Source organism: Piliocolobus tephrosceles, chromosome 13 (genome assembly GCF_002776525.5).
Source record: "Piliocolobus tephrosceles isolate RC106 chromosome 13, ASM277652v3, whole genome shotgun sequence".
NCBI lineage: Eukaryota > Metazoa > Chordata > Mammalia > Primates > Cercopithecidae > Piliocolobus > Piliocolobus tephrosceles.
This window is the reverse complement of record NC_045446.1, coordinates 40,097,514-40,109,694: the sequence shown is the minus strand read 5'-3', so window position 1 is coordinate 40,109,694 and position 12,181 is coordinate 40,097,514. Positions and strand designations below refer to the sequence as shown.

General features: G+C 35.3%; 1 pseudogene across 1 annotated transcript; it reads left to right on the top strand.

Annotated features, from left to right (window-relative positions):
• The first annotated feature begins 10,632 nt into the window (after window positions 1-10,632).
• Window positions 10,633-11,491, top strand: LOC111525884 (annotated as a pseudogene). Its single transcript, XR_002726225.3, has one exon. The product of XR_002726225.3 is annotated as an actin-related protein 2/3 complex subunit 3 pseudogene (transcript).
• Window positions 11,492-12,181: the final 690 nt, after the last annotated feature.

Below are 12,181 nucleotides of genomic sequence, written 5' to 3'. Positions count from 1 at the left end.
TACATATGCTATAGCTCATATATTTTATGTTTTCTATATTTGTAATATGGTATCCGTATGCTTTATTTTATGATAAAATTTTTTTTTTTTTTTAATTCCATCCTCCCCAATTATTTTGGAGAGCAGTACATTGGTCTTTTTCATTCAACCAATGCTTACTTTTACTTGAAAGAAAGAAGAATAAATGGAGAAATAATAAAATGGAGAAAGGCAGGTAGATAATAAACAGGGAAAATGGAAAAGAAAGATGTTATGTTTAATACATAAACTTATATTATTCAATTTATAAAATTAAGAAATATAACAAAATATTTTACTCCCCTCTGTAAAATTCTAGATACATCTTAATATTTTAAAATTCATAATCTTTTATCAGAACTAGAATAATTCTCTTCTTTTATAAACGTTTGCTTAAGATGTTCTCATTTTTTCAGTCCTATATATTTGGCACAAATTATTTTTGTGACATATATCAACCTTCTTTTTACTCTCAAATGATTATTTTCTTGCTAATATTGTTTTATGTAATAGAAAATTGAAAAGGCAGCATATAGTTTCCTGGATCTCCACAGCCCACAGCTGGTATCCATCATGCTCTGGATCCCCACGTTGAATAATTGATGATATGTGGCCTATTTGATTTTGAAGAAATTATATTCTACCTGTGGCATATTTGCTTTTGCTTTAATAAAGCAAAGGGGAAATGTACTAAAGTTTATTTGAGTTATTTGAAATATATAACTTGAATTTCTACTTATCATAATTTCTTAAAATGTATGTGTAGCCAGGCAATTTAAGCATTACCATCAATGGAGAACAGGCCTTGAATTTTAAATATCTCTAAAGGCACTATACTAAAGTTTTGTTATTATTTTGGGGTTCAGAAATCATATACCTGACAAAGAGTATCTTTAGATTTCAGGGGGTGAAATGCAGATACTGATAAATAGGTGTGATTATGAAAAGCCTAGCAATTGCCACCCACTGTGCTGAGCTAAAATTAAACAAAAGATAAATAAATACTACAGGTTGTTGGCTAGCACAATAACAATAATTGATCATTTCAATGATGCATGCTTTTATATAAGCATAAGAGTGACATAAGCATTTTTAAACAGCTCAAATTATTTGTCAACTGTTGAGAAATTTCAGCTAGGATTTAAAGGAGCACAACATAAGCAAATCACGGTACAGCCACACATTGGTGACAAACTGAAAATTAAATTAGCCTGGCAAAGAATTGCTTAAAATTGTTAAGTCATCAAATCATCAAATCTCTTCCCAGCAGGGATTTGCTCTGAATAACCCCATGCTTGCTATTCATTCTTCCTATTTGTAATTCTATCATTTCCTCTTTATCCTACTCCCCTATCAAAAATAATTTCTACCTAGAGCACATATATGGAAATCCATAACAAAGCAAGCAAGACACAGGGCAAAAACACAAAGCAAGTTAAATTTATTCTGATTGCTCTTCTGCTTACAAAGCCCATGTATCTAGTCACGTTTTCATAACTATATTTAAAAGCTTTTAAAGGCTTGTGTTGATATCTGAGAGTTACTTATAAATGAATCATATGTAAAAAGTTAAAATTAAAATGGCATTCTCTGGTTGTAGAAGGCAAGGAGACCATTTTCTCTTCTCTCCTCTCACAAGGGTTTCCTTAGAGGCATAATAATTCCAAGTCCATATTTTAACATTTGGAATAGAGATACACCTCTCTAGGGATGGGGCCCATCATCAGTTTTTACAATGTATAGATATCACCGAGATCCAGGTCAGATGACTTCTAAAAATGTAAAAACGAACCTCTGGAATTAACTCATGAGATATACAGGTGACTTTCAACAAGGTGCAGTTCTCTGTCTCAAGAAGATAAGAAAAGTTGTGCTTTGCTTTACAAAACATATTCGGTTTTGGCTGAATTTCATAATCAGTTTCTCATGCTAACTTACGTGCACATAAATCTCTTAATGCTTACTTTATAATAATTTTTGTTTTTTCTCTCTTCTATATTGGTACAGAGAGGTTTGTGTGTGGGTGTGTGTGTCTGTTGACAAGGCTGTTTCATTTCCTCTGTATAGCCAAAGATGACATGACTCACAGAATTCCACATCAGTTAATTTTAAAAGTTGAACTTGACCAGGCCTGGTGGCTCACACCTGTAATCCCAGCACTTTGGGAGGGCGAAGGGGGCTGATCACCTGAGGTTGGGAGTTCGAGACCAGCCTGACCAACATGGAGAAACCCCATCTCTACTAAAAATACCAAAAAAATTAGCTGGGCATGGTAGCACATGCCTGTAATCCCAGCTACTCGGGACGCTGAGGCATGAGAATTGCCTGAACCCAGGAGGCAGAGGTTGTGGCGAGTCGAAATGGCACCATTGCACTCCAGCCTGGGCAACAAGAGCAAAACTCCATCTCAAAAAAAAGAAAAAGTTGAAATTAAAGTTGGGGTAGTACAGCAAGTCCTCAGAAATTCTTAAGAAGCAAACACTTCTGATAGATATATTGGTAGGACCCTTAGCTATAAATACATTATAAAATAAGTCAGTAAGAAGACTATACAATCAGTCGAAACTTCAGATGGAGATTCAACATATTAAGAACATACATTCTTAAAGGCATTTTACCTAGATGATCTATAATCTACATTCTTACCTTCCATAATCTACCTTCTAGGAAGTTTTCTCCTGAACTATGTAGCACTGTCCACAATTATTTATTGGAATTATTTATTCCTGTAACTGTCTCTTCTACATGATTGTAAAGTAGTAAAAGCCAAAATCTGTCTACCTCTGCCCTCTGGATACTGAGAACCAAAACCAAGCCATACTGTACATTAACATGACTTTGCTATTCCACCGTCTCCATTGACATGTCTTTGCTCTTTCCGGACTGTGCTGGTAAAGCAAGTAGTTTGGTTGTTTATTACAGGAACTTCATGAAAGGGCCGCCATCTTTTCAATGGAAAACATTAATAGACAGTTTGTTTTTCACAGTTCTTTGAATTGCCTCAAGATCCTTACTTTACAGTATCCATTAATCCTGGACTGTTGTATCATAATTCTGAATCAATCCCAATCAAGCCTTTACTTTGAAAGATCCACATTGAATGCAACTTTTTTACCTCCAATTTGCAGCTAACTTTTGACCTTATAGTTTTCTTTTCTCTCCCCATGAGACATATTGTCAAATCTTTGTGAGATACTGTTCTCAATCTATAGATCTGTATCTATATTTAGATATATTCCTTTTCATCCGTTAAAATACATATCTGAATGACTAGCATATCACGTTATCAAAAATGTGCATTAAACAATTTTATGCTTCATAAATGTACAATGATGATAATTATAACTATTCTGAGATCTGTTAAGTATCATGGGACAGCTCAGAAAACCACAAAAGGAAAGGCTTTTTGTAGTTTCATAGTAGCATAGTAAACTTCACTATCATAGAAAAGTGAAGAGTTTCTTCAAGGAAGAGCAATGTGAGTTCTAAACTCAAAACAGTATTCCTTTCACTCATATTTATATGAATTATAAATATTTTTCCAATGTAAAGGGGGGGGGGGGCAGATCTGACTCTGACCTGAGGGGCAGGTTTGATTCAAGAACAAGTTACTTTTATAATATAGATTTTATCAATTTTACTTCATACATTTTCTAATCTGTATAATGGGGGGATTTTACAGTACTATTAAGAGGCTTACATGAATAAAAATATGTGAATGATTTAGAACAGATTCTCATATAAAATGTAAATGTTTTATTAGTGTTACCTATTATTATGTTCCTTGTGTGATTTCATCTGTTTAGTTTTGACCATTAGCAAGTGGTTTACTAATGTCTTTGTCTCCATTAAGAGGTGTGCAATGTCAAAAAATATGCATCAAATTGTGTTAACACAATCTGAGATAACTTTTATTTTCTTCTACTACATTTCTAAGTCAAGTGTTTTTCCCCAAAATGCCTTTTTTCTTTTCTTGTGAACTCTTGCCAACTCCATCATGATTACTTTATCAATGTTAAAAATTAAACACATTTGTGTATTACATAGAAATAGGTAACTACTGTCTAATTATTGGCATTTTATATTTATATATATTTTTCCTGGGTGGCTTTATTCTTTTTGAAGACTGTAAGAAAAATTTTAAGACTTTGGAATAAGTAAAGGATATTTTGAATATCTTTACACTGGAATACTAGAGCGAGGTTTGGAGATTGAACATATAACCTTCAAAATTAACAAATAATATGAAACGCATGTGTATTGTTGTCTTAGGTTATTTTCCAATGCTCTAGAAATTATAACTGAATAAAACTGAAAGTAAAGCAAACAAATTCTATATATACATATTTAAATTCTGCCCATTAGAAATTTAATTGATACCCCAACCCAAGAAAAAGCCAGTTATATGCCTATTTGCAAATTCATTTTAATATTAAAATAAATTTAAAATTTAAGGATAAATATTTATATACAAATGTAATATAAATTATAATGTATCTATATGTCTAATATTTATATGGATATTAAATATCTATATATTTGAATATCTAATATTACATATAATTTTTATATAATTAGATATCACCATATCTATATATTTATCCAATTATATCTAATGTATAAATTTTATATCAAATATAAATTTATATATAGCATGTATAAATATATAAGCATATGTAGAACATAATTTATATGTTATATAAACATTTAACATGTTTATATGTATTATATATGCCTATATATGTAAAATTAGATATTAGTAGATATAATTAACTTGTAATTCTCGGTTTCTGCATAAAACTCTAAGAAGTTAATTTGTCAAGATTCATTAATTAGGCTAAAAATGGAAACATCTAGGACCTACAAATGTTTTGTATATTGCCTTATTATATATAATAAATATTACATTTAGTAGTATATCTGAATGAATTGCTGCAGCATTACCAAAAATATTTATAATAAAATGTTCTCATTATATATCTATTCAACTTCTTAATTAATTAAAAATCCCATCAAGAAACTTATGAATGTCTTATTTTTCTGCATTAGTTGTTTTGTATTCTTCATATATTTCTCAGGTTCTACAGTTATGCAGGTAGCTCATCTTGTTATGCAAGTATGTATACCATATACTAAATCCATCCAAGATATAAATTATCAATAAATATCTCTCAATCTACAATCCAAGTATTTTATAATTATTGATTCATTATCTAAAACTAAACATATAATTATTTGAGTATATAAATTATATTTGGTAAATAACTGTTTCATTTCGTGTTTCCAAGTCAAAATTATGATAAATAAACTTGAGTTATTAAAAGAACATTCCTAGTTGAAAACTTCAGGAAAAAATTAGGAAAGACTTTTCTTCTTCTAGAAACTTGATGTACTATCTGAAGCTCGTAAGTCTGATTTTCTTCATTATTTAGTAACACAAATATTACCATAATTTTGACTAATGCCTGATATTGAGTGTTGACATTAAGTTGTATGACTATTTTTCTGTGAGAGATGAATTGTCTGTGTTGTGTAGAACAATACACATACCAGAAAGCATGTAATTGGTCCCATTAGAGCCCCTTTTGTTGGAGAAAATTCATGTCTTTTCCCCATTGACCCATCATTTGGGAGCAGTGTATAGTGATTGGTAGAGACAGAATCCAGAGAGGGTCCCTCATTCTTTATTTGTAGAATGTAACTGGGGAAGCACCAGCATATGCCATGATGTGGTAATAGCCATGATAAGACAGCAATGTGACATGACAGAACACTGGCTACTGCCTCAGCTGTTAACCTCAGCATTTACAATTGAAAACAGATTCTCTCTGGAATAATTAGGAGACAGAAAACCAAGCCTTGTGTTTGACCAAAATTGATTGCCTTGGGCATGGAGCCTGTTTTAATTAACCTTTTTAATAAGCCAAATTTTTGTTTTCTGGGAATCCAATCTTTAGGGGACTATTCTTGGATAATTTAAATGTACCACTCCACTCAGAAATATATGTAACATGTAATATTCATCCATTTAGAATATTTTAGAGTACTCTTTGCACAGAGTCAAATGTTTCACTTGGTATCAAATCATATTTCATTATATTAATTTAGTGACTAGTAGATTAAGCTGGCAAACTACTTCAGTTTATGGCCAAATAGTCATCTTTCACAGGCTTAAAAATTTGATGATGAGGAGTATCTTTCCACTTTTGTTTTATTCGTCTTGCAATAGGCCATTTTTGTTATAAATACCCCAAGTATTTTACAGACTGCAACCAGAGGTTCTATGTTCTATTCCTCTGGAATATACAATTGACTTAGTACTTACTAGTTCTATTTAGCTATTGTGAATATACCTATTTATTCTTTAGTCCCTAATAACACAGAAAACAAATCTGTCAATAAGAAAGTTGAGGACTACGTTTATTTTATCTTACTGTATTTTTTTGTTCTTTTTAGTTCTCAGATATCTGTTCTTGTATTGCTAGTACACAGAAAGAAACTTTGAGCCTCTCTAAGCAGCATGTTCACTCTTGTGTTACCTCCTGAAGTGCCTCCAATTCATCATGTATATTCTGGGCCAAGTCTGTGTATAAAAAAAGATAGGAGATGGTATCAGGAAGAACAAATCACAGTTCTGTAATTTATTGGTTGTGTGACATTAAATGAGTCCCTTCACCATTCTGAGCCATGGTTTTCTTACCTAAAAAGTAAAAATAAGATCTACCTCTTGGGGTTTATGTGACAATTACATAAAGTGTGTGTGTCTGTGAATTTCTGGGTGGAATGACTGACAGTGTTACAGTACCTTAGTGATACCAAGAAGAGTGTTTATTGTTTTTTGTTTTTGTTGTTGTTGTTTTTTTTTTCATGTATCACAAGTGCTTTTTTCATCATTTTTTTCAAAGTACCTCATATAAAGGTATAGAATTAGGAATTTTTCAGTTAAAGTAAGAAATGCAACAGCTATTATAGGAAAAATATCCATATACCCACTTTTGATTTTTAGCTCAGGCACATCAGAGCTGATTACATTTCTAATTAAACTTCAAGAAATAATGTTCACATTAAATAAGTCCATAAAACCAAAGCACTGGAAGATCATTTAAAATATTATTCATAATACTATATTCAAAATGAAAATTTTTAAGGCCAACATTTATTGTATCTTCTAAATAATGTTTTCAGAGACAGGGTTTGTGCTCCTTTCATTTTGTTTTCGGGGTGAATATATTTGCAAAAATAACATGGTTTCTTATATCCAATATTTACCAACTGATAGAAATGAAAATCAAATGATTTCCCAACCAGTTGTCAATATTCTTAGAAAGTCCCTTTAAATGTATTGTAAAATACATTTTACAAGATATAAAAATATACTGTGAAATATATTTTTAATCTTCTGAGTGTTCATAATACTGATAAGCTAAATAGTATATAATTGTCAAAAACATTCAAGGATATAAATTTGTTTTTTTTTTTTTTTTTTTTTTACTTTTCCTGCTCCATTTTAATTAGTCAAGAACCATTGAATCAAGACATATAGACACAGTACTCTAGTTTCCTGTGATTCTTAGAATATCTTCTTTAATAATCATTTGAAATCTCTTTCTATTCTGTCTCCAACTCATTCTAGCCAGAATCCACATATAGTCACCAAAACACTCTATACTCTCATCTATGTTGTTATTCTATAAACTTGTTAAAATCCATGCTATTGTTTAATCATCCAAAAAGATGATAATTGTCAAGTGCAGTGGCTCACATCTATAATCCCAGCACTTTGGAAGGCTGAGGCAGGAGGATCACATTGACACCATGAGTTCCATCTGGACCAGCTTGGGCAACACAGTAAGACCTTGACTTTACAACAAAAAAATAATAATAATAATAATTAAAATATTAACCAGGCATAGTGGTGTACACCTGTAGCCCCAGCTTCTTGAAAGGCTGATGTGGAGGATCACATGAGCTCAGAGGGTTGAAGCTGCAGTGAGCTATGATCATGCCACTGCACTCCACTCTTTAATTCTAATCCCCACATGTCAAGTGAGGGACCGGGAGGCAGGTGACTGCATCATGGGAGTGGTTTCCCCCATGCTGTTCTTGTGATAGTGAACGAATTCTCACGAGAGCTGATGGTTTTAAAAGTGGCAGTTTACCCTGTGTTCTCTTCCTCCTGGCTCCTTGTGAAGAAAGTGCTTGCTTCCCCTTCATCTTTTGCAATGATTGTAAGTTTCTTAAGGTCTCTCCAGCCATGTGGATCTGTGAGTCAATTAAACCTCCTTTGTTATAAATTATCTAGTCCCAGGTAGTATCTTTATAGCAGTGTGAAAATTAATTAATACAGAGAATTGGTACCTAGAGTAAGATACTGCTATGAAGACAAACCAAAAATATGGAATCAATTTTGGAACTGGGTAACAGGCAGAGTTTGAAACAGTTTGGAGGGCTTATAAGAGCATAGAAAGATGTGGGAAAGTTTGGAACTTCCTAGAGTTTTGTTAAATGGTTTTGAACAAAATGCTGATGGTGATATGGACAGTGAAGTCCAGGCTGAGGTGGTCTCAGATGGAGATGAGGGAACTTATTGTGAACTGGAGCAAATGTCACTCTTGCTATGCAAAGAGACTGATCATGCCCTAGAGATCTGTGGAACTTTGAACTTGAGAGAGATGATTTAGGATATCTGGCAGAAAAAAATTTCTAAGCAGCAAAGCATTCAAGAGGTAACCTGACTTATTCTGAAGGCATTCAGTTATATGTATGCACAAATAGGTGGTTTAAAATCAGAACTTAAGTTTAAAAGGGAAGCAGAGAACGGAAGTTTTGAAAATTTACAGCCTGGTCAGGTGGTAGAAAAGAAAACCATATTTTCTGGTGAGGAATTCAAGCAGGCTGCAGAAATTTGCATAAGTAATGAGGAGCTGAATGTTAATAGCCACGACTGGGGAAATTTGTGATATTTGCAAATACCAGAGATATTTGCAGCAGCTCCTCCCATCACAGGCCCAGAGGTCTAAGAGAAAAATGGTTTCGTGAGGAGGGCCCAGGGCCTCACTGCTCTGTGCACCCCTAGGACATGGTACCCTGCATCCTAGCTGCACCAGCTGCAGCTAAAAGAGGTCAAGGTACAACTTGAGCCATTGCCTTAGAGGGTGCAAGCCCAAAGCCTTGGTGGTTTCTATGTGGTATTGGGTCTGTGGGTGGGCAGAAGATGAGAATTGAGCTTTTGGAACCTCCACCTAGATTTCAGAGGATGTATGGAAACACCTGGATGTCCAGGCAGAAGTCAGTTGCAGGGGTCAGTTGCAGTCAGGGACAACCTCTGCTAGGACAGTGCAGATAGGAAATGTGGGGTTGGAACCCATACACAGAGTCCCCACTGGGGCACTGCCTGGTGGAGCTGTGAGAAGAGGGCCACCATCCTTCAGAAAGGTAGACTCACTGACAGCTTGCAACATACACCTGGAAAAGTCACAGGTACTCAATACTAGCCCTTGAAAGCAGTCTCAGGGACTGCACCCTGCAGAGCCACAGAAACAAAGCTGCCCAAGGCCATGGGAGCCACCACTTGCAGTGTGACCTGTAAAACAGGGAGTCAAAGCAAATTTGGGAGTTTGAAATTTTAATGACTGCTCAGCAGATTTCAGACTTGCATGGGGCCTGTAATTTTGGCCAATTTTTCCATTTTGAATGGGAACATTTACCTAATACTTATACCCCAAATTTATTGTGTCTGGAATTGGATCCTTCAGTGGGTTCTTGGTCTTGCTGACTTCACGAATTAAGCCGCTGACCCTCGCAGTGAGTGTTACAGTTCTTAAAGATGGTGTGTCCAGAGTTTGTTCCTTCAGATGTTCAGATGTATCTGGAGTTTCTTCCTTCTAGTGGGTTCATGGTCTTGCTTGACTTCAGGAGTGAAGCTGCAGACCTTCATAGTGAGTGTTACAGCTCTTAAATGTGGCGTGTCTGGAGCTGTTTGTTCCTCCAGATGGGTTCCTAGTCTCGTTGACCTCAGGAGTGAGGTCGCAGACCTTTCCAGTGAGTGTTAGAGCTCTTAAAAGTAGTGCGGATCCAAAGAGTGAGCAGCAGCAAGATTTATTGTGAAGAGTAGAACAAAGCTTCCACAGCATAGAAGGGGTCCCCAGCAGGTTGCCGCTGCTGGCTCAGGTGGCCAGCTTTATTCCCTTATTTGCTCCCCCACCACGTCCTGCTGATTGGTCCATTTTACAGAGTGCTGATTTGTCCGTTTTTACAGAGTGATGATGGTACATTTACAAACCTTTAGCTAGACACAGAGCACTTATTGGCGCGTTTTTACAGAGTCCTGATTGCTGCGTTTACAAACCTTTAGCTAGACACAGAGTGCTGATTGGTGTGTTTACAATCCTTTACCTAGACAGAAAAGTTCCCCAAGTCCCCACTTGACCCAGAAGCCCAACCAGTTTCACCTCTCAGTATATTGGAAGTAACTCATTTGTTTTTGATTCTTCAGACTCATAGGCAGAAGAAACTTGCCTTGTCTCAGATGATGCTTGGGACTTGGACTTTTGGGTTAATACTGGAATGAGTAAAGACACTGGAGGACTGTTGCGAAGGCATGATTGGTTTTAAAATAGAAAAAGGACATGAGGCTCTACCTGGATTCTGCTCCTCTGGGTTGGAACCCGGGCGCTGCCAAGATGCCGGCTTACCACTCTTCTCTCATGGATCCTGACACCAAACTCATCGGAAACATGGCACTCTTACCTATCAGAAGTCAATTCAAAGGACCTGCACCCAGAGAGACAAAAGATACAGATATAGTGGATGAAGCCATCTATTACTTCAAGGCCAATGTCTTCTTCAAAAACTATGAAATTAAGAATGAAGCTGATAGGACCTTGATATATATAACTCTCTACATTTCTGAATGTCTGAAGAAACTCCAAAAGTGCAATTCCAAAAGCCAAGGTGAGAAAGAAATGTATACATTGGGAATCACTAATTTTCCCATTCCTGGAGAGCCTGGTTTTCCACTTAACGCAATTTATGCCAACCTGCAAACAAACAGGAAGATGAAGTGATGAGAGCCTATTTACAACAGCTAAGGCAAGAGACTGGACTGAGACTTTGTGAGAAAGTTTTCGACCCTCAGAATGATAAACCTAGCAAGTGGTGGACTTGCTTTGTGAAGAGACAGTTCATGAACAAGAGTCTTTCAGGACCTGGACAGTGAAGGGAACCCGGGCAGCCACCGTCTCCAGAGCCCTGGGCAGCATTTTCCAGCGAGATGTACACAATCTTTTGCCTTTACTTCGTAAAGTTTTATACAGAAGAGAGAAGAGCATGTCTTTACTTGAAAAACTCTTGATCAGTAATTTGGGTAGGATACAAGAAAGTGGGTTATCAAGGGTGATTTGAAGTTTTCTGCAGCATTAAGCTGGCACTTAATAAGAATAAGTCATAATAAATAAATTTCTAACATTCCATGGAAGAAAAACTTAAAAAAAAAAAAAAAAAAGAAAAAGGACATGAGATTTTGGGCAAGGGATAGAAGGATATGGTTTTGTCTGTGTTCCCACCAAAATTTAATCTCAAGTTTTAATCCCCATGTGTCAAGGTAAGGACCAGGAGGGTGGTGATTGGATCATGGGAGCAATTTCCCCCATGCTGTTCTGGTGATAGTGAGGGAGAGCTCAGGAGACTTGATGGTTTTAAAAGTGGCAGTTTCCCCTGCACTTTCTGTCTCTTCTGGCCTCTTGTTAAGAAATTGTTTGCCTCCCCTTCATCTTCTACCATGATTGTAAGTTTCCTGAGGCCTCTGCAGCCATGTGGAACTGTGATTCAATTAAAGCTCCTTGGTTTATAAATTATCTAGTCTCAGATAGTATCTTTATAGCAGTGTGAAAATGGACTAATATACTTATTCACTGATTTCTCAAATATTTATTGAGCTCTTGATATGTATCAGCCTCCATGACAAGCACTATATATATATATTCTTATTTAATCCTTATGAGAGTTCTAGAAACTGAGTTCTATTATTACTTCCTAGCATGTGCAAATTTCTCCACAGTCAGACTGTTATTAAGGAAAGAAACCTTGATTTAATCAGCTGTATTTAATCATAAATCAGGAACATAAATTATGATATTGTGTTCTTAATTTACTGTTAAAAACT